Genomic DNA, 23,252 nt, shown 5'->3' with positions numbered 1-23,252 from the left:
CCTTCGAATTCCGATCGGCTGATAGGATTCTATCAGCCAATCGGAATTAAGGTAGGAAAAATCTGATTGGCTGATGCTCACAGGAGGTAAAATTTCTGCACATTGCCATCCCCTAAATCAACAGTGTGTGACATGCATGATAAAAAAAATCACTTTTTAAAGAACCATATTTGTAAATGTGCAAACAAAAATACTTCTGTGAATTCAAAATTGTACATTAATGATCTCTCAGAATGGGTAAATGAAGAAAAGTACTTTTGAAAGGTTGACATATGTTTGGGGTTCCCACTGCCCACACAAATTTTCCCCAAACAAGAGCACAACTTCAAATCTGGTGTACAAATGTTCCCATCTGTCAGCTGTACTTTTTTGTGGATTTTGAAAATACTGTACTATAAATGGTCTCGGTGGAACGATAAGCTGTGGTACTCAGTCTCATACCATTAGATCTGGTTAAATGCAGGATTTAGGCTTGTTTGTATGTATTTCAAAATTAAGTCAGCTGTATTGTAAACTGAACAGTGTAAAGTCAACCTATCTCATTTCAAACACTGAGAAATCTTAGCCTGAGAGTATAACATTTTATACAGAATTAAAAAAACTTAGATACAATGCCTCCTGGCACATGGAAAGTCCTTGCATAAAGGGACAGTAAACTGGAATGTAATTAAAATCTATGTATACATTTTTAAAAAATCATATCTGCCAAAAGGGCACCTTCTATTTGTGTATTGAGGAGGAAACATTTCTGCATGGTTTAAAATATAGAATTTCTACAGCATTGTCAAATAATCATAAATACACTGCTGCATACTGCTAAAAAATGTGTTTTTATGGACCCCTGGCCCCACCATACAACTGCCACTCTAAAGTTACAATCCAAAATTGCAACAGAGATAAAAAAAATATATTAAGTAAGTCCTACCTCGTCTGCAAATGAAAATGATCTGTCGTCTGACTCAAGCACACACTGTACAGACTGTGTCAAGTTTGCCTCACACTGGCATAGTGGTTTAGTGCACACTCAGAAATCCTCTCAAATGCTAATGCTTTACTCCTTGTAATGAAATTTTCATCGCTCAATTTCACTCTGCCTCTGGTGGCTGCCAAAATTAAAAAAATGTTTTTTGTTTTTTTTTAATAATAGTTGTGTTTGCCCTTAACAGGAGTCATCCCTTTCACCCACTGATGGCGGTCCTTAAAGCACATATGGATTATCACATGCACAATGAACAAAATGAGCAAATATGTTTAATGTGTTTGAAGCCCTGGTATCAAGGGTGCATCCCTACCCAACCCTGGAATTTAACAACAATATTAACCCCTAAAACACAATAGTTCTCAGCACAATTAACCCCAACCACTATATAACCTAACCCCCATCTGTGCATCTAATAGTTTTCTGTATTTTGTATTTTGTTCTGTAAGTTATTTTTGTTAATGTAGTGACATGCTTTTAAAGACAAACATGAGAAGATGCTCAGCTCCTTCCAATATCAAATACTTCTTTACTATGCATAAATAAAATTTACAATCTCAAAGTCTTTTAAGTCCCTTTAATGTTCAAGTAGAATATTTGTGAGCAATACCTGCATTATCTCAGATCTGTGTTGCTAAAAAAATCTGTGCCAGCATTTAAACAGCACTGTTCTGAGAAATACTGCCAACTAAGGGAATTATGTGGAGCAATTTTAATATACACCAGTACACACATTTCATTAAAAGCCCAGGTATGACAACATAATTATGTTTATGTAAAATAAAGAAAGTCATTATGACCAAGCTGTGGATTTAAATTACCTGTGTATTAAATAGGAATATTCTTCTAATCTAAGGCACTATAGTACCCTAAGGACGTAAATTGTTGAAGACTCACAGCTTTAATATTTTTGCATTTCACTGATAATGAAGAACATTTGTAGCTTAAATTATTATTCATATTAAAATACAATATTACTGTATGCATAGCTTCCTGTCTTACATATGTGAATTGTTTTGAATTGTCACATACACAAAACTGCATGCTCTCAGCAAAAAAAAAGTCAGCAGTTCTTTAAATGTATTCAATGACATGGCATGCATTTGATCCTTCTCTTAACAAATGAGCCTATCTTTACATTTCTTTTATGATAGTTTTGCCCCTTATACCCTTACTATCATTTGATATATAATACACTATAAAAAAGAACATAAAAGAAGAAAGTTGAATACTAATACTGACAGGATGCTTATCAGGACAAAATAATCACCTGAATATGAAGCAATGAATATATTTGCTGGCAACACTCCTGACCTTGTCAGTAGCAGACATTTATTTCTAGTTCAAACAACATTTCTTTTTTAATGACACGGTTACTTTTTTATAAGTAGATAAAATAAACATTTTACCTGAGAGTCCATCTTTATATCATTTATATAATTTAATGAAAACTTTAAATTCTGCATTGGAATTCTTTTTGAAAACTAAACAGCAATTATAGTGTTATATTGTATTTAAAAACAATAGAAAAATACTAATAAAATAAATGACTTTTAAACCACTTAAGATTAGTGCATTATAACCACAAGAATATATGTCTGCTTATGAAGAGTTCACACATTATCCAGGATATTTTTTGATATGTTGTACTAGGATGATGAGTGCAGAATCAAATATGTAAGATGGTAGGCTTCCTGCCTACATTTCCCCAGAGACTATCCAGAATGGGGAGGCTGATGGCATAGAGATCGGGGGGTTATGTCAGGAAGAGTTTGGTGAGGAGCAGTTTAGGCTGGATTAGGAGCTGGGCAGAGCTGTGTGGGGAGAGGGTGGATCTGGAGCATTGCAATATTGTCCTCAGAAAACTGGGTTTTAAATAAGGTCCTGGAATAGAACAGTGGGCGGAACTTCCAAATAAGGGGAGCTCTGGTGCAATTTAAGATTACTCTTGGCGAACAAAGAGGGCCATTCTGATTAAAGGCAGATGTTAACATTGCCTAATGGAAATTTAGACATTATATATATTAAATTAATCAATGTGGAAGATGTTTCAAGCACAAACATGATCAAGCACTGTGTTTGGGCTTGAAATGTTGTCAGTCTTTATGCTGTGGACGCTGTCTGGAGTTTGCAAGTTGAGGTTGGTGATGTCTAAACTTACATTTTGAATTCAATATGGAATATGCCAGGGTTAGTGGTCAAATTTACTTACAGAGTCAGTAGGATAACCACCTGAAATTCTCTACATTCACTGTTTACTGATAGAGGGGTATAATTGGAAAGAAAAACAAAAAAACCCTCTTTAATTACATTTGTCAGAATATATCTAGGGGACAAATGTCATTGTGGGTGTGCAAAACAACATCACATGTAATAAGAAAATACTTTACACCACAGACATGTTCTTATTGTAGAAAAGAGAGGAGCTCTTACAGAGCCTATGGCCTCTATTTATCATAGGTCTTGTGGACCTGATCCGACAGTGCCGATCAGGTCTGCAAGACCTCGATAAATGCGGAGAGCAATATGCTCTGATCGTACTCGATTGGGTTGATTTCTGGCGATTCCTGTCCGCCTGCTCAGAGGAGGCGGACAGGGTTATGGAGCAGCGGTCTTTAGACCGCTGCTTCATAACTGCTGTTTCTGGGGAGTCTTCAGAGTCTTCGTACAGAGCTTGATAAATATGGGCCCATATATTATTCCCCAAAGAACATGCAACCCCTAATTTGATGAAGAGGAATCTGAGATTATAACTATAATGCAGACAGAGACACCTTACCTTTTCTCTTATAGGTTTACAGAAGTTCAGAATAGGATAATCATCTGTTCAACTGTTCTAGAGAGGAGGTTGAGTGGTTATCACTTACCCTGTCCTTTCTGGTGTCTCTGTGTCCTTTAAACAAACCCTTCTGTACTCTTAAACTGTTCTCCCTTGTTCCGTGAGTGAGTTCTTCAGTGGAGTGTTTTAGAAATAAGTAGTGCATGAGTCATGTTGGGCTGGGAAGGGAGTTGGGTAGATTTGGGTGGGGAGTGGATGGATCTGGAGCATGACTGGGGGTTTCTCAGCAATCTGGAGGAACAAGAATCTTTTTAAGTATGACAGATGTAGGAGGCCTTGCTGTGACTTTACTTTCAAATACTGACAAACTTCCTTACCTCCCACCAATGATTTTTGACTTGCTTCCATTGAGTTTTAAAAATATGGAGCTGTAAGCTACCAAAGAGGTCAACAGGTAAAAGTAGTTTTCATGTCGGAGTAAGTTAACGTTGTGTTAAGTCTTCCATCCAACATCGGATTTCTTGAAAAATCAAGTTATTTGCAATGGTAACCCAACATGCACTCCTTATCTGTGATCACCTCTAAAGAGAAAAAAAAAAACAAAGTTACACTTATTTATAATACTGTACATATTTTTTAACTATAAGCAAATATTATTTATTACTATTATTATATTTTCCACTTTATTGATATATGCAATATGTATTGCTGCCCTAGGCATAGGTCTAGTTTGAATTCTGTAGACATGTGCTTGATATGTGCATACTGATATTTCCATAAGAACATAAATGAAACTATTCCTATACATGGGACAACAATAAATATTACATATTAAAAAAAATTCTACATTAAAACACTTGCAGTGTTTGCTAGATTTAAAATTTCAATGGGAACTAGCAATCAAAAAGCATTTTTTTCCTCTATTACACCAAGCTGAGCTTGGTGTAGTTTTTCTCCATCTATTGACAGCCTTCAACAGTGTATTAACAGTTTGCGCTTTCATTGGAAACCTGGTATAGTATTGAGGTATAATATGCCATCGGAAACAGCTGGGGCGCGATCCAATATACGGCGTAGTTTTCGGCGCAAGCGAGGGAACCCATGCCGCCCGTAATTTCACCTCGCAACTCGACCTATCCAATATACTGCGCCGTCAGATGCTTAACTGGAGTAAGTAGGAAAAACCGGCGATCAACTAAAATGTGCTCAAATACACATTTTAGTCGTCGCAAGTACTTACGCCAGTATTTTGTTCACGTAAAGTCTCAATAAAGTGTAGTTTTATGCAAATTAGGCTACGAATTGCAAAAAACAATGGCCAATTCGAAAAGATGCGCCACGTAATTACGCCATTCAAAATTCATACATAAACCCATGCGCAGCGGCCATTTTCTTTAGTGTGTTTGGTTGGTTTTTGGAGCTACAGCACACTACAATGAGTAGAGAGATTAGTGGTAAGAGTAGTGAGAGAGGAACATTTCATTAAGTTAGTTAGGTCAGATTGTTGGATTGTTAAGCCTGTACATTTACTTACACTTTTCTTTACATATTGCACACATTTTGCATACACACATATACAAAATACACAACACTTTTTTTTTTCTAACACCTCAATCATTTTATTTATCTTTTACAGTGTGATAGGCTGAGTGTTTGGTTGTGATTGTGTGTGATTGAAGTGGGAGTGAGTGTGAGTGTGCGAGTGTGTGTAGTTTGAGGATGACAGGGAGAGCTAGGGTGGGGGGGGGGAGGAGGGAAGGGGAGTTGCAGGGAGAGGATTATGGAAAGGAGGAGCAGCAGGGTCCCCGTCAGGGAGTGAGTTGAGGGGGGAGAGTTAGAAGGGAGTATGGGAGTGGGGTTGCCCCAAGGTCAGGCACACTCAGAAGAGGGACAGAGGGTGCACATGGGGATAGAAGGGGGGAGGAGGGAGAGGATAGGGAGGAACCCACACCAGGGACATCCCAGGGAGGGAGCCAGATGGCCCTGGACGAGGAGCACATGAGGTGCCCCAACTTCTCTTTTGCAGAAAACCTTGCGCTAGTCCAGGCCATCCTGGAGAACCACACTGCCCTCTTTGGCCAAGAGGAGGGCAAAGGAGTTGCCCGAAGGCGTAAAGATGCATGGCTGAGGGTTGAGGAGGCAGTCAACAGTGTGGCCCAGCAGAGGAGGAATGTGGATGGGCTCAAGAAAAGGTGGAATGACTGCACGAGGCGGGTCAAGGAGAAAATGGGCCAAGAAGCCATGTAGCAGAGGGAAACAGGCGGTGGTCCTCACCAGGAGGTGGAATATAATGAGTGGCAGGAGCTCATTCGCAGGTCCCTGAGCATCAAAGCAGTCCGTGGACTTCCAGGGGCTCGTGACTCAGGGACTACAACATCAGCACAGCATGCTGGTGAGTAACATCCCACACACCAGTATTATATGTATTTGAGGTATAACATCCTTTAATGTCACACATTCATGTACACAATGAGGAGCATGGTATTTGGCCTACTAACAAAAACATCTACAATTAGATTTCACATTAAAGGGACATTAAACCAAAGCTTTTTATGTCATTATTCAGATAGAGAATACAGTTTTAAACAACATCCCAATTTACTTCTATTATGTAATTTGCTTCATTATTTTGTTATTCTTTGTTTATTAAATAGCAATGCACATGGGTGAGCCAATCACATGAGGCATTGATGTGCAGCCACCAATCAGCAGCTTCTGAGCCTATCTAGATATGGCTTTTCAGCTAAGGATATCAAGGGAATTCAGCATATTAGGTAATGGAAGTAAATTACAAAGTTGTTTAAAATTGCATGCTCTAGCTGAATCATGAAAGAATAAAAATAGGTTTAATGTCCATTTAATGCTACTTAACACATTAAAATTCATGATATGAGGTGGAATAGTGAAATACTAACATGTCTCGGAGTAGCACAGGCCACAAGCCACATGTAGTGTTTTCAGTAAATGGACACTATAGCCATCACAATACTTTTAGCTCAAGAAAGCACGTTATGTGCCTACATCAGGCTAAAGGAAATTGTGTGACCATAGTGTCACTTACAGAACACATTTTATCCATCACTGACATGTACACAGAACTATTGTATGAACACATACATGTATACTTTGCATATTTAAATCCCTCATATCACAAATCACAATGTGCACATGCATGTTATAGAGTTTGACATGAGAATGAGTATAGGCCCTAGCATGTATCAATGTAAATTGTTTGCCCACATGGATATATATATGATTGTACTAATACCTCTCATCATTTGACCCTTCCACAGAACCTCCTGTCACCAGGGTGCAAACAGGCATGCATCCAGCAACCACCAGGCCAGAGAATGGCTCCAGCACAACCAGCAGGCCGGAGAATGGCTCCACCACAACCACCAGGCCATAGAATCCCTCAACAGTATGCTCCCAGGCATGAGGTGGGTTGGATTGCCTCTGTTGAGGACTCATATGTCATGCCACCAAGTTTTGAAGAGGAGCCCTGGCAGGAGCCCTGGCCGAAGGACTATTCTTTTGGTTATGAGAGGACACCAAGGCATCCCCAAAGGGTAGAAGTCTTTAACCCCCCCTCCCAATATCAGGCCAGTCAGGACTTTTACCACCAGTTCATACAAACTGGTCAGGCTGAGTGGTCGCACACCAGTTGTCAATGGGACGACCAGTCCACCCGGAGAGCTCCACCATCCGCTTCTCTTGGAAGAGCTCCAGCATATGAAGAGGAGCATATAGCTGTGGTAGTTCCTCCTGAGGCACCAGCTTTTGTAGTTCCACCTGAGGCACCAGCTGGGGTTGTTCATCCTGAGGCACCAGCTGTCATTGTTCATCATGAGGCACCAGCTGGGGTTGTTCATCCTGAGGCACCAGCTGTCATTGTTCATCATGAGGCACCAGCTGGGGTTGTTCATCCTGAGGCACCAACTGGGGTGGTTCATCCTGAGGCACCAGCTGGGGTTGTTCATCCTGAGGCACCAGCTGGGGTTGTTCATCCTGAGGCACCAGCCATCATTGTTCCTCCTGAGGCACCAGCCATCATTGCTCCTCCTGAAGCAACAGCTGACATTGTTCCAGATGCAACAGCAGCTAGAGGGGAACCTGTGCCTAGAATCCCTGCTGGTGAAGAGCCTTTAGATCCTCTGACTTCTGCCCTGGGCGACGAATACATTGCCCTCCAGAGGAGGCAAACATCAACCTGCGAGAGGCTCAAATCAACCTGCGAGAGAATGCAGAGAGACCAATGCAGGTTTTACAGGAGCCAACAGACTTTACTACAGCGTTCCATTGAGCTGCAACGGGACATGGCAGCATCTTTAAGTGGTATCGTCCAGAACCAATCTCAGATGCTGAGAGTTATTTCGGATATGCAGATGCAGACTGACAACAGATGGCGGGAACAAAACCAACTGTTGTGTGTGTTGGTGGAGCATTTCACACACCAGCAGGACATTGCCTCCAGCCTCTCATCTGTGACCAGCACTCCTGCAGAATCCTCTGAATCCACACAACCCAGGAGAGGCAGGAGAGCCACTCCAGGCACCTCAGCCCCCTCATCTAAGAAGCCTAAAAAAAAAAAAATATATTGTTATATTTCATCCTAAATCTTGTCCTCTGTTATTTACCATATAATTGTCATCCACATCCATGTGAGGGGTGTTTTAGTACACTAATATTTTTGAAAAATATAATAAGGTCTGTGTGGAAATGGCCCAGAAAAGGTAATATCATCATGTTTATGACATATTCATGTTCTCTAAACCACATCACATAGTTGTGTATGAAGGTTACATATAGTGATATTCACTTTTAAGATGTCAATCAAGGTTTATCACATAGATATTGACCCATGTGCCAGGATAGGCACGAGCCAAGGCTGTGGCGGACATTTTGTAAGGTAAAGACTTTTAGTGAAGGACACCTTGCTATCCCTGCACATGGGTATATATATCTAAATAATAATGTTTTTACAGAAGGTGTGAACATAAGGTATAAACATCCATTTTCATTCCTCGAAATGATAGTCAATAAATCATAGTGACCAAAACATGAATTGAACTAATGATATATTTTCAGTAATTAGGGTGGTTAAGGGAATGGGGTGGGATGTAGTAGTTTCACTTACATGCAGTGGAAATCCGCAGTATGTAATTCGATGACCAGCTGCAGCAGGGGCAGCACCATCACCATGGACCTCAGCAGCAACTATAGAATCAGCATGTGTAGACAGAACAACAGGGGATTGTAGGGCACCCCTTGTGCCCCATGATGACCCCTTGTGCCCCATGATTGACCCCTTGTGCCCCATGATGCACCCCTTTGTGATTGGTTTGACAAACTTGCAGGGGCAGGAATATTAAATGCTTTGAAGAGGTTAACTATTTGTGATCAAGCTGCTGATATGTATGTTGTTAAGCATGCACTTGTTAGGCCTTCAGAGATTTACATTGGTTTCTAAGTCAGTGTAAGGGTTGCTGCGCCTTCAATTTGTGGCGAGATGAGAATGGAGTAGATTTTCTGAAATCTGCGTGCGTAAGTCCTTACGCTGTATATTGGATACCAAACTGCGCATGTTTTGTATGTCAGTCTATGGGCTAAAAAACGACGGGCGAAGGCAGAAATATACGCGCGTAACTTCTAAGTTACGCCGTATATAGGACACCAAACCCGCGCAAATTTTGGCGAGAGAGAGAGAGAGAGAGAGAGAGGGAGAGAGAGAGAGAGAGAGAGAAATATCTTATCAAAAGTAAAAACAATTCAAACAATTAATAAAGAATAACAATACATATAAAAATTAATATAAAGAGTAAATGAACATAATAGTAATAATGTTGGAGACTGCCTGATCCCAGAATGCAGGTCTCCCTAGGGGTGTCTACTTACACTCATTTACCTCAATCAGTATGAGGTAAGTGTCGCGTAGTATCAGTAGAAAACTCCCTTTAATCTTCAGCTGTCCAGAAAATAGGGTAACGAGTTGCAGGACTTTAATCAAGATACTTGTCTTTGTTGGAGTACTATTATCCCCTCCAGATGGCCATGAGCATGAAAGACAAATAAAGATAATAATAGTGCAACCCCGTATATAAAGTGTAACAATTTAATTTATTAGATACAGTGCACTCACATTTAACAACTTAATGACAACTGACGTACCAGGTACGTCATGCATTAACAATCAGTTAATGACAATGGACGTACCTGGTACGTCAGTTGTCTAACAGAGTGCTGGAAGTGATCACAATCACTTCCAGCAGCTCTGAGGGTATTGCAGTGATGCCTCGATATGGAGGCATCCTGCAATACCCCTTTACCCCTCCCACCGATGCAATACCCCTCCCACCGATGGTGCCTCTGACCGGTGGGAGGAGGGAGCGTGTGCGCGCGCGCACGATGCGCGCGTGCACGTGCACATGCGCACATTAGCCACACTGACACCAATGAAAAAGTAAGGGGAAAAAAAAGTTATTTATTTTTTTTTTATATTTAAAAGGATCTGTGAGGGGGAGGGGGTGGGGGTATTGTGGGGGGGCTGCTACACTACAGAAAAAATTAAACACAAATAACAGTTATAAATACAATTAAAATAAGTTTGGTTTGTGGGGCCAAACGGGTACTGGCAGACAGCTGCCAGTACCCAAGATGGCGGTAATTAGGTAGGGGAGAGGGTTAGAGAGCTGGAGGGGGGGATCAGGGAGGTTGGTGCTAAGGCAGGGGTCCATCACAACTAAAATATTTTATAATTTTAATTTAAAAAAAAAAAAACTCTTTTATTTAGTACTGGCAGACTTTCTGCCAGTACTTAAGATGGCGGTAACAATTGTGGGGTGGGGGAGGGAAGAGAGCTGTTTGAGAGGGATCAGGGGGTGGGATGTGTCAGGTGGGGGGCTGATCTCTAAAATTAACCCTGCAAGCTCCCTACAAGCTACCTAATTTAACCCCTTCACTGCTGGGCATAATTCACGTGTGGTGCGCAGCATCATTTATCGGCCTTCTAATTACCAAAAAGCAATGCCAAAGCCATATAAATCTGCTATTTCTGAACAAAGGGGATCCCAGAGAAGCTTTTACAACAATTTCTGCCATAATTGCACAAGCTGTTTGTAAATAATTTCAGTGAGAAACCTAAAATTGTGAAAAATGTAATGTTTTTTTTTTTATTTGCTCGCATTTGGCGGTGAAATGGTGGCATAAAATATACCAAAATGGGCCTAGATCAATACTTGGGGTTGTCTACTACACTACACTAAAGCTAAAATTAACCCTACAAGCTCCCTACAAGCTCCCTAATTAACCCCTTCACTCCTGGGCATAAAACACGTGGGGTGCGCAGTGGCATTTAGCGGCCTTCTAATTACCAAAAAGCAACCACAAAGCCATATAAGTCTGTTATTTCTGAAAAAGGGGATCCCAGAGAAGCATTTACAACCATTTGTGCCATAATTGCAGAAGCTGTTTGTAAATAATTTCAGTGGGAAACCTAAAGTTTGTGACAAAATTTGTGAAAAAGTGAACTTTTTTTTTTTTATCGCATTTGGCGGTGAAATGGTGGAATGAAATATACCAAAATGGGCCTAGATCAATACTTTGGGATGTCTTCTAAAAAAAAATATATACATGTCAAGGGATATTCAGGTATTCCTGACAGATATCAGTGTCCCAATGTAACTAGCGCTAATTTTGAAAAAAAGTGGTTTGGAAATAGCAAAGTGCTACTTGTACTTATTGCCCTATAAATTGCAAAAAAAGCTAAGAACATGTAAACATTGGGTATTTCTAAACTCAGGGCAAAATTTAGAAACTATTTAGCATGGGTGTTTTTTGGTGATTGTAGATGTGTAACATATTTTGGGGGTCAAAGTTAGAAAAAGTGTGTTTTTTTCCATTTTTTCCTCATATTTTATCATTTTTTTTTTAGTAAATTATAAGATATGATGAAAATAATGATATCTTTAGAAAGTCCATTTAATGACGAGAAAAACGGTATATAATATGTGTGGGTACAGTAAACGAGTAAGAGGAAAATTACAGCTAAACGCAAACAGTGCAGAAATGTAAAAATAGCCATTGTAATTAAGGGTAAGAAAATTGAAAAATGGTCCGGTCATTAAGGGGTTAAAACCCTCAAAAATATGAGGTATTTTTAAGCAATATAAAATCAAAGTCTAGCTGTTCCAGCCAGCAGAGTTTAACGAGTAATGTTCCCAGATAGTTGAATTCACAGCTATCATGTGCTAAAGTCCAAAACAAATAAATAACAGTCCTGTTTATCCTATTAACACTTGTTGTTCTGTCCTTACGCGTTTCAAAGGCATTCACACATTGCAGCCTTCTTCGTCAGAGGAATTTACAGACAGCTGATGATTGGGCTGTATTTCAAGCGGAGCGGCGGCACACTCCCCCCGAAAACAGAAATTTAATTGGATGCATAAAGGTATCACATGACCGATTGTTGGCCTATAGTGTTTCCAAGTCATGGATTGGTAACAGCTGTTTTTGGCTCATAGTCCCATTGTGGTAACCATAGAGATTACGCTAACAAAATCCAGGATATACATCGTATGTTAGCCGTAATGACAATACTAACAAAAATTTTGTGTAATTAGTTTTGGGCACAGACTAAATTTCCAATGATTACAATTTCTCTATTTCTTATTATTAAAGCGGACATTCTAAAAAGAAAGAATTAATTATACAGTATAAAACAGAAATTCAAAAACACCCAAAAATATACATTCTTAAGAAGGATCGAATGTACAAATAAGTATGTAATTAATATCACTGTAAAACCCTGTTACTACCCTTATAGGGAGTTTGGGTAAAAAATGGCTAATATTTATAGCAGACTTTTAAAACTATACAACATAAGAGATTGTTGCATGAGAGATTTACATGGGTATTCAATGTTGTTTAATAGAAAATTTAGAACACTAAATAAAAATATTTGGCACCTCACAAATTGATATTCCATATTAAGAAATATCTAAAAACTTAATTTATTGTAGTACGGTTCAAACAAATTTATATATGTACAAATGAAATTTTTTTACCCAAACTCCCTATAAGGGTAGTAACAGGGTTTTACAGTGATATTAATTACATACTTATTTGTACATTCGATCCTTCTTAAGAATGTATATTTTTGGGTGTTTTTGAATTTCTGTTTTATACTGTAAAATTAATTATTTCTTTTTAGAATGTCCGCTTTAATAATAAGTAATAGAGAAATTGTAATCATTGGAAATTTAAAACAAATGTATATTTCTGTGCCCAAAACTAATTACACAAAATTTTTGTTACTATTATCATTACGGCTAACATACGATGTATATCCTGGATTTTGTTAGCGTAATCTCTATGGTTACCACAATGGGACTATGAGCCGAAAACAGCTGTTACCAATCCATGACTTGGAAACACTATAGGCCAACAGTCGGTCATGTGATACCTTTATGCATCCAATTAAATTTCTGTTTTCGGGGGGAGTGTGCCGCCGCTCCGCTTGAAATACAGCCCAATCATCAGCTGTCTGTAAATTCCTCTGACGAAGAAGGCTGCAATGTGTGAATACCTTTTAAACGCGTAAGGACAGAACAACAAGTGTTAATAGGATAACCAGGACTGTTATTTATTTGTTTTGGACTTTAGCACATGATAGCTGTGAATTCAACTATCTGGGAACATTACTCGTTAAACTCTGCTGGCTGGAACAGCTAGACTTTGATTTTATATTGCATAAAATACCTCATATTTTTGAGGGTTTTAAATGTGAGTGCACTGTATCTAATAAAGTAAATTGTCACACTTTATATACGGGGTTGCACTATTATTATCTTTATTTGTCTTTCATGCTCATGGCCATCTGGAGGGGATAATAGTAATCCAACAAAGACAAATATCTTGATTAAAGTCCTGCAAGTCGTTACCCTATTTTCTGGACAGCTGGAGATCAAAGGGAGTTTTCTACTGATACTACGCGACACTTACCTCATACTGATTGAGGTAATGAGTGTAAGTAGACACCCCTAGGGAGAACTGCATTCTGGGATTAGGCAGTCTCCAACATTATTACTATTATGTTCATTTACTCTTTATATTAATTTTTATATGTATTGTTATTCTTTATTAATTGTTTGAATTGTTTTTACTTTTGATAAGATATTTTTCTGTCTCAAGTGTACATAAGAAGTTTATTAAGTCTTTAATTTATTTATTTACCTTCATTGTGTCCATTTACAAAAAACTGTGGAATCTTCAATAGGGAATCAACATACTATTGCATTATTTCTATTTAGTGACATTGGCATATCAATTGTATTTATTTACATTATTTCAATCCAGGACCTCTTTTTCTAGTCAAAATACAATATTCCATTGCATATTTTTAGACTCACAGGTTTATTCCATAGCTATAATTCTATTTATTATTTGCGCCCTAATTTCTCTATCACATCTCTTTTTCCAATATATATATATATTGGAAAAAGAGATGTGATAGAGATGTGGTCTCGAAACGTTATGCTCTGTTTTTAAATTTTCTATATTAAATCTGAAGTTTTATAAAGACCAGTGAGTGCCTATTTTTGCAATACTATCTGGATTACTATATGGCACCGTGGCATTAAGAGGAACTGTTTTATGGAGTGCATCTGTTTGGATTATCTATATATATATATATATATACAGTATATATATACAGTATATATATATATATATATATATATATGCACACACATTTTAAAATAAAAATAACTTTTTCTTCTAATTGAAAACATAGACATTTCAAGTAGTAACATTAAAATGAATTAAAATTGATTTTGCATATTTCAAGGTATTTGACTGAGATGGTCTCAAAAGTATATATATATTAAAATTTACACATATAAATACAAATACACATGCACACATACAAATAATCAGACATATATATATATACGTATATATACGTATATATATATATAAATATATACAGTATATATAACTATATATATATATATATATATATATACTGTATATATATATATATATATATATATATATATATATATATATACATATACACACACTTTTGAGCCCTTCCCAGTCAAAAACTCTTAGCATATGCCTTTACAACCCGTTTTATTTTTATTTTTTAATATTAAACATATTTTTTATTTAAAGTTTTAAAGTTTTATATATAAGTATAATTTTTTATTATAATATACTTTGCAAGTGTTTTGCAAAACTTTTATTTTATCGATAACACTTCAGGTCACGCTAATTCTTCCAGGAGCTATTTTGGTTTGCGCTTGAGCACAAGCCATAAGTTTCCACTTCTAATATGTTAAAGACGGTCACCATATCCATTGAGAGTATAGGGCGCTAAAGGGATGTTGGTAACGCTAAACCTTCTCTGGTAAATCTGTTTTACCATAGACTTGTAAAAACAACTTGCAGGTTAATTTTAGAGAGGTCCAGCAATACTGATATTGCACCATGCGCTATCAATAGTGCTCCACTTGTAAAATGGGCTTTTAAAGGGACATGAAACCGACATTTTTTATTTCTTGATTCAGGTAGAGAATACAATTTTAAACAACTTTGCAATTTACTTCTATTATTTAATGTGCTTCCTTCTCCTGGTATCCTTTGCTGAAAAATTTATCTAGTTAAGCTCAGGAGCAGCAAAGAACCTAGGTTCTAGCTGCTGATTGGTGGCTGAATATTACTTATTGTCATTGGCCATGTGTTTAGTTAGAAACCAGCAGTGCATTGCTGCTCCTTCAACAAGTGATACCAAGAGAATGAAACAAATAAGATACTAGAAGTAAATTAGGAATTTGTTTGAAATTTTATTCTCTATCTGAATCTTGAAATCATTTGTTTGGGGTTTCATGTCCCTTTAAGTCTAATCAAGTCAGTTAAAGGGACAGTGTACACCAATTTTCATATAACTGCATGTAACAGACACTACTATAAAGAAAAATATACAGAGATACTGATCTAAAAATCAAGTATAAAACCTTTTAAAAACTGGAAGCTCCCAGTTCACACCGTTGATGAGGTTGACTGGGACACCCACTGAAATGGGTTGGAAAGCAAAAAGTGCAGACACACCCCACTCCCCCCTCCTCTGCATAAAAAAAGAGATAACATGTATATATCTGTCACGGTGGAGCTTGGTTAGGAGTCTAAGAATCATTACAATGTTATTAAAAAAATAAGCAAAACTGTACATTTTTACAAAAACACTACCAGAGGGGCTATATAAATGGATCATCTACAAACAATGTATGCAAAGAAAAATCCAGTGTACAATGTCCCTTTAAGTAGAACTGATAAAATATATCTACAGCTGCTAAGCGTTTTCATCATGGCTTATTTATACCACCATACATATGATCTCACTCAAAGTTATTGCACATTTTTATGCACATTTTATGTGTAATTAAATCTGGAATTTGCTGAAAACTTTGTTACAGTAGTAACAATTATTAAAGCTGCTCTGAGAGTTATAATACTGCTTGTAAAAATTCATAATTAATAAAGCTGAAGTTTATTTGTTGACTAATAATTTGATTTATGGCTTGCACCAGTGAACATGGAGTATTATTTCTTGGAGAAACATCTGTTTAAACTTATTGATCTTTGTGAATAAAATGTAACTGTGGAAATCTTGCACAAACTTAGGATGTTCCATGCCGTACTAAATGCATTTTAATCCCATCACTTTTAGAACAGCATGGAACGTGCTAACAGCTTGAAAAGACCAGAGAGTGCCTTCTTCTACTTGATATACTTAAAGTGAAGGTAAACTTTGATGAAATAAAAATACCATTAAAAACAGGGGCACTTTCATTCATCAAAGTTTACAAAGCAGCCGTTTTGATTAAAAACTTACCTTTGTTTTTTTCACAGCCAGAGCAGCTTCCCCCACACGGAGATCCTTTCTTCATACGTCATCAATGACTAATATAGCTTCCTCCAATCATGGCATGGCCTCAGGCAATGACTACCCTGGGGGGAAAGCCTTGATTGGAGGCAGCCGGATTAGTCATTGATGATGTGTGAAGAGAGGATCTCCAGGTGGGGGAAGTTGCTCTGGCTGTGAAAAAAACCCAAAGGTAAGTTTTTAATCAAAATGGCTGCTTTCTAAAACTTTGATGAATGAAAGTGCCCCTGTTTTTAATACAGGGATAGGCACGAACCAAGGCGGTGGCAAACATTTTCCAAAGTACAGACCTTAGTGAAGGACACCAAGGTACATTTCAAATTAAAAACATCAAAAAACACTTTATTTGAGTTTAATCTGCTGCTAGCGATAATTATATTGCAGTTTATCTTAATCTGCCTGCACTGGTAGTTTGCTTCTTATCAAATGCCTACTCAAACTAAATTTGACAACTAGAATCTGTCAGGAACTCATGTTGGTAGGCTAATTTAACCCTCATCTTGCAAAAAGGACAGCAATATTATACATTGATAGGGAATACCTTGCAGACTTTTCAGCAGATGTAAGGTTAAAACTGTATTGTTAATTATTAAATAATGAGGATGTGTTTGCATAATTAATCAGTATATACCCTGCATCCAACAGTTACTCATTGAGAAACTTTTAAGTCAAAAGTTTGTCAATGGGTAACTGTTGGATGCAGGGTATATACTGATGAATTATGCAAACACATGCTCATTTATTACAGTGAAGGACAGGCTTTTTGCCCCCATGACATGTTGCTAATGATTACTTGCATTTGGACACTTTTTTATTATTAAAGGTCATAACATACTAGTACAAAGAAAAAGGAAGACAACTGTATCATTTAAGACATGAAAAAAAAGAAGAAGATGACATTCAAAATTTAGATACAATGTATCCTGTTTTACAGGCTTTTCTTTTCTCTCTTTCTTCCCCCCTTTTTTTTAACGATGAGAAAAAAAAAAAGAAAATACACAAAGCAATAATTAATGAGATCTTAACCTGTATCAAAATTAATTATGTTAGTTAAATAATTTATGTACTAAACAATGTAATAAGGGAAGTTTACAATTACCATTTCTTGTTTAACCACTTCTTAACTTCTTAACCCTTACTGTTTCAATAATTCAACCTTTATTTTATTTGAAAGATTAGAACCACCATAGATTCATTTATCAAATTCCTGACTTGAGGGAATTGGGGGAGGGAGGACCCTTAAAAATCATACGGGGGGGGGGGGGAAGAAGAAAAGGAGGGGGGGGACCAGCCCATCCACTTAATCTTATTTATCTTATGTCAAATTTTTAAAGGTGTTAACAACTGACTCTGTATATTGGCATTTTTGTATTGTCTAATAAAATCTATCCATTTTATAATAAATTTGTTGCTGCGTCTCTGAATTATTTGTGTTATCAAACTGTTCTATTATATATTGAGTTTGCAAAAGAAAGGTTAAATTATTTATAGTGGGCACCCTTTTCTTCTTCCAATTTTTAAGAATGAGATATCTCCCACCCAAAATTGTTACATTAAAAAAATCTCTATTAATCGATTTATCACATGTATCTAGTAAAAAGATAATATGTTGCAGTTCTATGGAAAAGTTTATGGCTATCACTTTATCTAACCAAAATTGCATACATTTCCAAAATTGTGTAATTTTTGGACAACTTTAAAACATATGAATCAGGTCAACTTCAGATGAACAACAGCGAGGACATACATTTAGAACTTACGACGACCATTTATTTATTCTAGCTGGCGTAATATACACTCTATATAAGAGTTTTACATGGATTTCTCGCCAGTTTACAGAGAGTGTAGCCTCATCTAAAACAATTATACTATGTTTCACTTTATCTTCATCCAAGTTTGGGATATCTAATTGCCATTTTGAGCAAATCTCTACAATATTAGATTCCCATGTTTTACTGAGAACCATATTATACCAATACTTAATAAAGCGTTTGCCTGCCTTAAAAAGTGTCACTCAATATTTGGTTTTACCTACCTGTTTTATTTGTTTTAATGTATGCTCTTGATAAAGACGTGTAATACGTTGAAACTTGTTGAGCAAATAAAATCTTTTTATCTTTTGTTGAAAGATTGTCAAGATCTTGTTTTGCTGTGCCGAGCTGGAAGCTCCTTATTTATGGAGTAAGTTACTACATTTTTTTCAATTTTATACTGGATACTTTGGTTATTTGGGTTTCTATTCATTTATAGTCCAATTTTGGATAAACCTGAAAATTCAATATCTGACATCAGGAACCTGTGGATTCTTGCCATCTGATGTTACGTTTCCTTTCAGCTGTAAAGATTCATCTTATGGAGTGAGTACACTGCACCCATATTAATTGGCTTCCATATATGCTTCAAGCCTGTTTTCTCTTCACTTATTAGAGAAAATCATTCAATAGACCAGCGCCATCTACCACCACTATCAACCTATACACAGTCACAAGGGAGAGACTGCAAGAAGGCTGCGGTCTGATCTAAAGGAGAGTATAAGTTCTTAGTTCATTTGTACAGAATATTGTGTGTTTTTTCCATCTTGCACCTCTGTATATTGCTTGTTCTTTCTCCATATTACCATACAAGGACCTGAATCGTTACGTCACATACAAAAGATACAAAGTTAACAGCTATTTAGTTTGGGCTTTATTAAAAAAGGCCTTAGCTTCTTGTATTGTTTCTAACGTAATTGTCTCATTTTCCATATCAATTTTAATTTTGGCAGGATATATTAAGTGGGCAGCTAGGCCCAGATTTATCAGACTAGTACAGTATGGGGCCATTCCTTTCCGCTTTGTAGCCGTCTATACTGAAAAATCTTGGAAAATTAGGATTTTGTTATTATCAATCTCTAATTTTTTTATTTTCCTATATGCTCTAAGTATTGTCACTTTATCCTGAAAGTTAAAGTACTTAATTAGGATAGCTCGTTTCTGTGTAGTGTTTTCTGATGTATTTCTAATAAAACCTATTCGATGTGCTCTTTCTATGGTAAAACTATGTAGTTTAATATCAATCCCTAGAATTTGTGGAAGAGTTACAGAGGCAAAATATAATAAATCCTGCAAATTCATACTTTCTGGTAAGCCTATCACCTTTAAGTTCTTCCTATGCGACCTGTCCTCTAGGTCTTCTAATTTGTCAGTCAATTCTAATATTTTGGTGTCATGTTATTGCGTAATTAGGTTTTTCTTAATCACACCATCCTCAATGTAGGAGACTCTCGTCTCTATCTCTGTAAGTCTTGATGTACAGTTTTTCATTTCTAATGAAAGTGTCGAAAGTTCTATTTTAATGTAATCAAATTGAGGTGAGAGAAGGGTAGCTACTTGTTTCGACATTTCTTCTATGTAATTTCTAGAAATATTAACACTAGTCATTTCAGGCCTGGTATCAACACTAGTCTCAATACTGTGTCTAGGCTTTCTATCTTTAGTTTTAGCTGGCATTGCGTGCGTTATAGGTGCAAAATATTTGTCCATGTGTCAATATAGTTCAAAATAATAGATAAAGTGATGGTAGTGTTATGTGCTACCAGATAGGGGAAGAAAGGGGGGGGGGGGGGGAAAGGAAGGGCAAGTGAAGTGCACAAATGTATTATGTGTTAGGGGATAATTTCCCAAGTGTATATGCAATGTTCAGTGATCAGATTCTCTACAAATTATGTCAGCCTGTTAACTAAAAAGGATACCTTGCAGCCTTACAAAATGTAATTACTTAGCCGGATTTTATATTACAACATTTTAGCTTTGTTTCTGAAAAGCTACTACTACTCCCTCCTTTCCTTCTTCCTATGCCGTAAATTCAGTTATTGATATAATCCAAAAATATCAGCCAATATTGGCCTAGATCTTTAACATTCCTTAAGACTTCTATAATAGTACTAAACAAGATACTTAAGCATGAATAATCTATCCATATTAACAGTATAATCATTCATCAAACATAGAAACCGCCCATCACATGGTATACATTAGTGACTTATAAAATCTTCACCGGGTCTTGTTTCTATATATCAATATATCAGTATATCTGTTACTATTTTTCACTACATATCAATATATCAGTAACATTCTTTAACATTTAGATGTTATCCAAACATAGAGTAGTAACCAAGTGTCCCAGATTTCATGGGGCAGCACCCAATCAGAGTAATATATACAACAGCAGGTGTCCTGTAACTTCCTTTACAATATATACAACAGCAGGTGTCCTGTAGTTCCTTTAAAGACAATGGCCTCTATTTAACAAGCTCCGTAAGGAGCTTGATGGCCCCTGTTTCTGGCGAGTCTTCAGACTCGCCAGAAACAGCATTTATGAAGCAGCGGTCACAAAGACCGCTGCTCAATAAACTGTCCGCCTGCTCTGAGCAGGCGGACAGACATCGCCGGAAATCAACCCGATTGAGTACGATCGGGTTGATTGACACAACCCTACTGGCGGCCGATTGGCCGAGAGTCTGCAGGGGGTGGCGTTGCACCAGCAGCTCTTGTGAGCTGCTGGTGCAATGCTGAATATGGCGAGCATATTGCTTGCCGTATTCAGCGAGGTCTGTCGGACCTGATACTCACTGTCGGATCAGGTCCGACAGACCTTGATAAATTGGGGCCATTGTAACATTTATTATTTCAAGTGGTTATAGGATCCCTTATAATTTGTCTCCCAGCATATTATTAGTCATATATTCTTCTTTATATTTTGCTCTGTAGATTTCTATGAGAACCACTTAATCCATGCAAGATATGGATACTCCAGTTACACCGATGTAGCACCACTAAAGCAGTTCTGAAAGTATATCTAGAGTTCAGTTGCACTCAGACATAAAAAGAGACCAATCAGGTAATGTATAAATATTGCCACAAATTTTAACCAACGTTATTTCTCTGTATACAAGAAGATGGCGTTTAACCTCTTTGTTTAGCCCTTGATTGGCCTTAGCAGTCCCATTTAAGCACATATAACCAGCTTATCACTGCTGACTCCAGGCTTGTTAAAATCGCTTGAATTCACTTAAGTTCTTAAATAACGGCAATTCAGAGTCGTAATCACCCTAGACTCAAGGTTCACAGAAGCCGTAGCCAATAACTTGCCTAGTCTGGGTACACAGTCCCCCAATACCCTCTTCTTACCTTCACCCTGAACCAGGTCAAGGACTTACTTCCAATCGATCAGGGGTGGGTCCCTCATTCCAATATGCCAAGTTGAACAACTTGTGGTAGGTATATCACATGCTTATTATGGTCCAACGACCATCCGTTAGCTCCGGTTCCTTTGGTTTGGAAGCTGCCTTGATCGGGTCTTCCCCGGCCATGCTCCGCCCCCACCTGGGGTGTTCGCGCCCCGGGCCGTTCGATCTAGCAATTGAATTCTGCAACATGCTTCCACCTCAGCCACTGGTTGGCAGATCTTGAAAAAGGGCCGTGGCAAAACGGCCACTGGCTACAGCGTGACTTCCACACGCCATGGGGAGTTGGTAATCACCGATCTGGGTTGGGGTATAGGCACCGCAACCTATGGAACATTGGCGTGTCGGCGTGGTGTTGCTGCCTTAGTCAGAGGAGCGCGTAGTACACCTGCGCTTCCTTGCTCCTCCTACCGGAAGTCTCTGCATGTGGACTTCTTAATGAGCGGGGCAGATATTAAAGTGCAACATAGCTCTCTTTTCATTTTAGAGAAAATCTCTTCGTCTCTCTAAGATGTACAAAAACTCCCTCTCCTTCTCTCTTAGATCACAGATAACAGCTTGGAGAAAATATGGTCATTTTCTATTTTTCATTTTAGCTCATAGAAGAGAGAGCATCAGAAGCAAACTTGTATATTTTTCATTTTAGCTCATAGAAGAGAGAGCATCAGAAGCAAACTTGTATAGCAGCACGTGTAAAAATGAATACAGATTAGTAACTGAAAATAAAAATAGTGCATAAATCAACTTATGTCCCTCCATGTCGCTCAAAACTACATCAGTACAAGCAGTTACAAAACCTCTTGGTTTTTTTTTAGTACCTTTGTACTGCTAATGCTAAATATCATTATCAATATGAACAAGTACACATAAATGAGAGGGAAGTATAATGGATGGAGGTTAATTTACATTTAAAATTTAAACAAATAAGAGAGATTTATTTGACAAATAAAACCCATTTGTCTTCTTCCCTATTAATAGTTTTAATGGTAGTGACTTTTATATTAACAATATTACATAAGTGGTTTGATACAGGTCTTACTGGGCTTGCACACAGAGAACAGTCAAAGAGAACAGTCTACTTCACAAATCTAACTCTATGGTCTATCTTGAGTCTTGACTTCTTAAGTACTTCTAATCTTCCCTCGCTTTCTCGTACTTGTGTGTCAGTCAGTTTTCCACTACTTACTCTGACTAGGCGTAGGTGATGAGTGCGGCGTTACGTGTCGTGGGAGAGGCCGCCCCTATTCCCACAAACAAACAAACATGGTGCTGTGTGCATCAAGGAGGAGACCACTGGAGTAGGGTACTCCTCCCTCAGACTCTCCAT

The sequence above is a fragment of the Bombina bombina genome, chromosome 5 (assembly GCF_027579735.1).
Source record: "Bombina bombina isolate aBomBom1 chromosome 5, aBomBom1.pri, whole genome shotgun sequence".
Classification (NCBI taxonomy): Eukaryota; Metazoa; Chordata; class Amphibia; order Anura; family Bombinatoridae; genus Bombina; species Bombina bombina.
Note: the sequence above shows the minus strand (reverse complement) of the source record.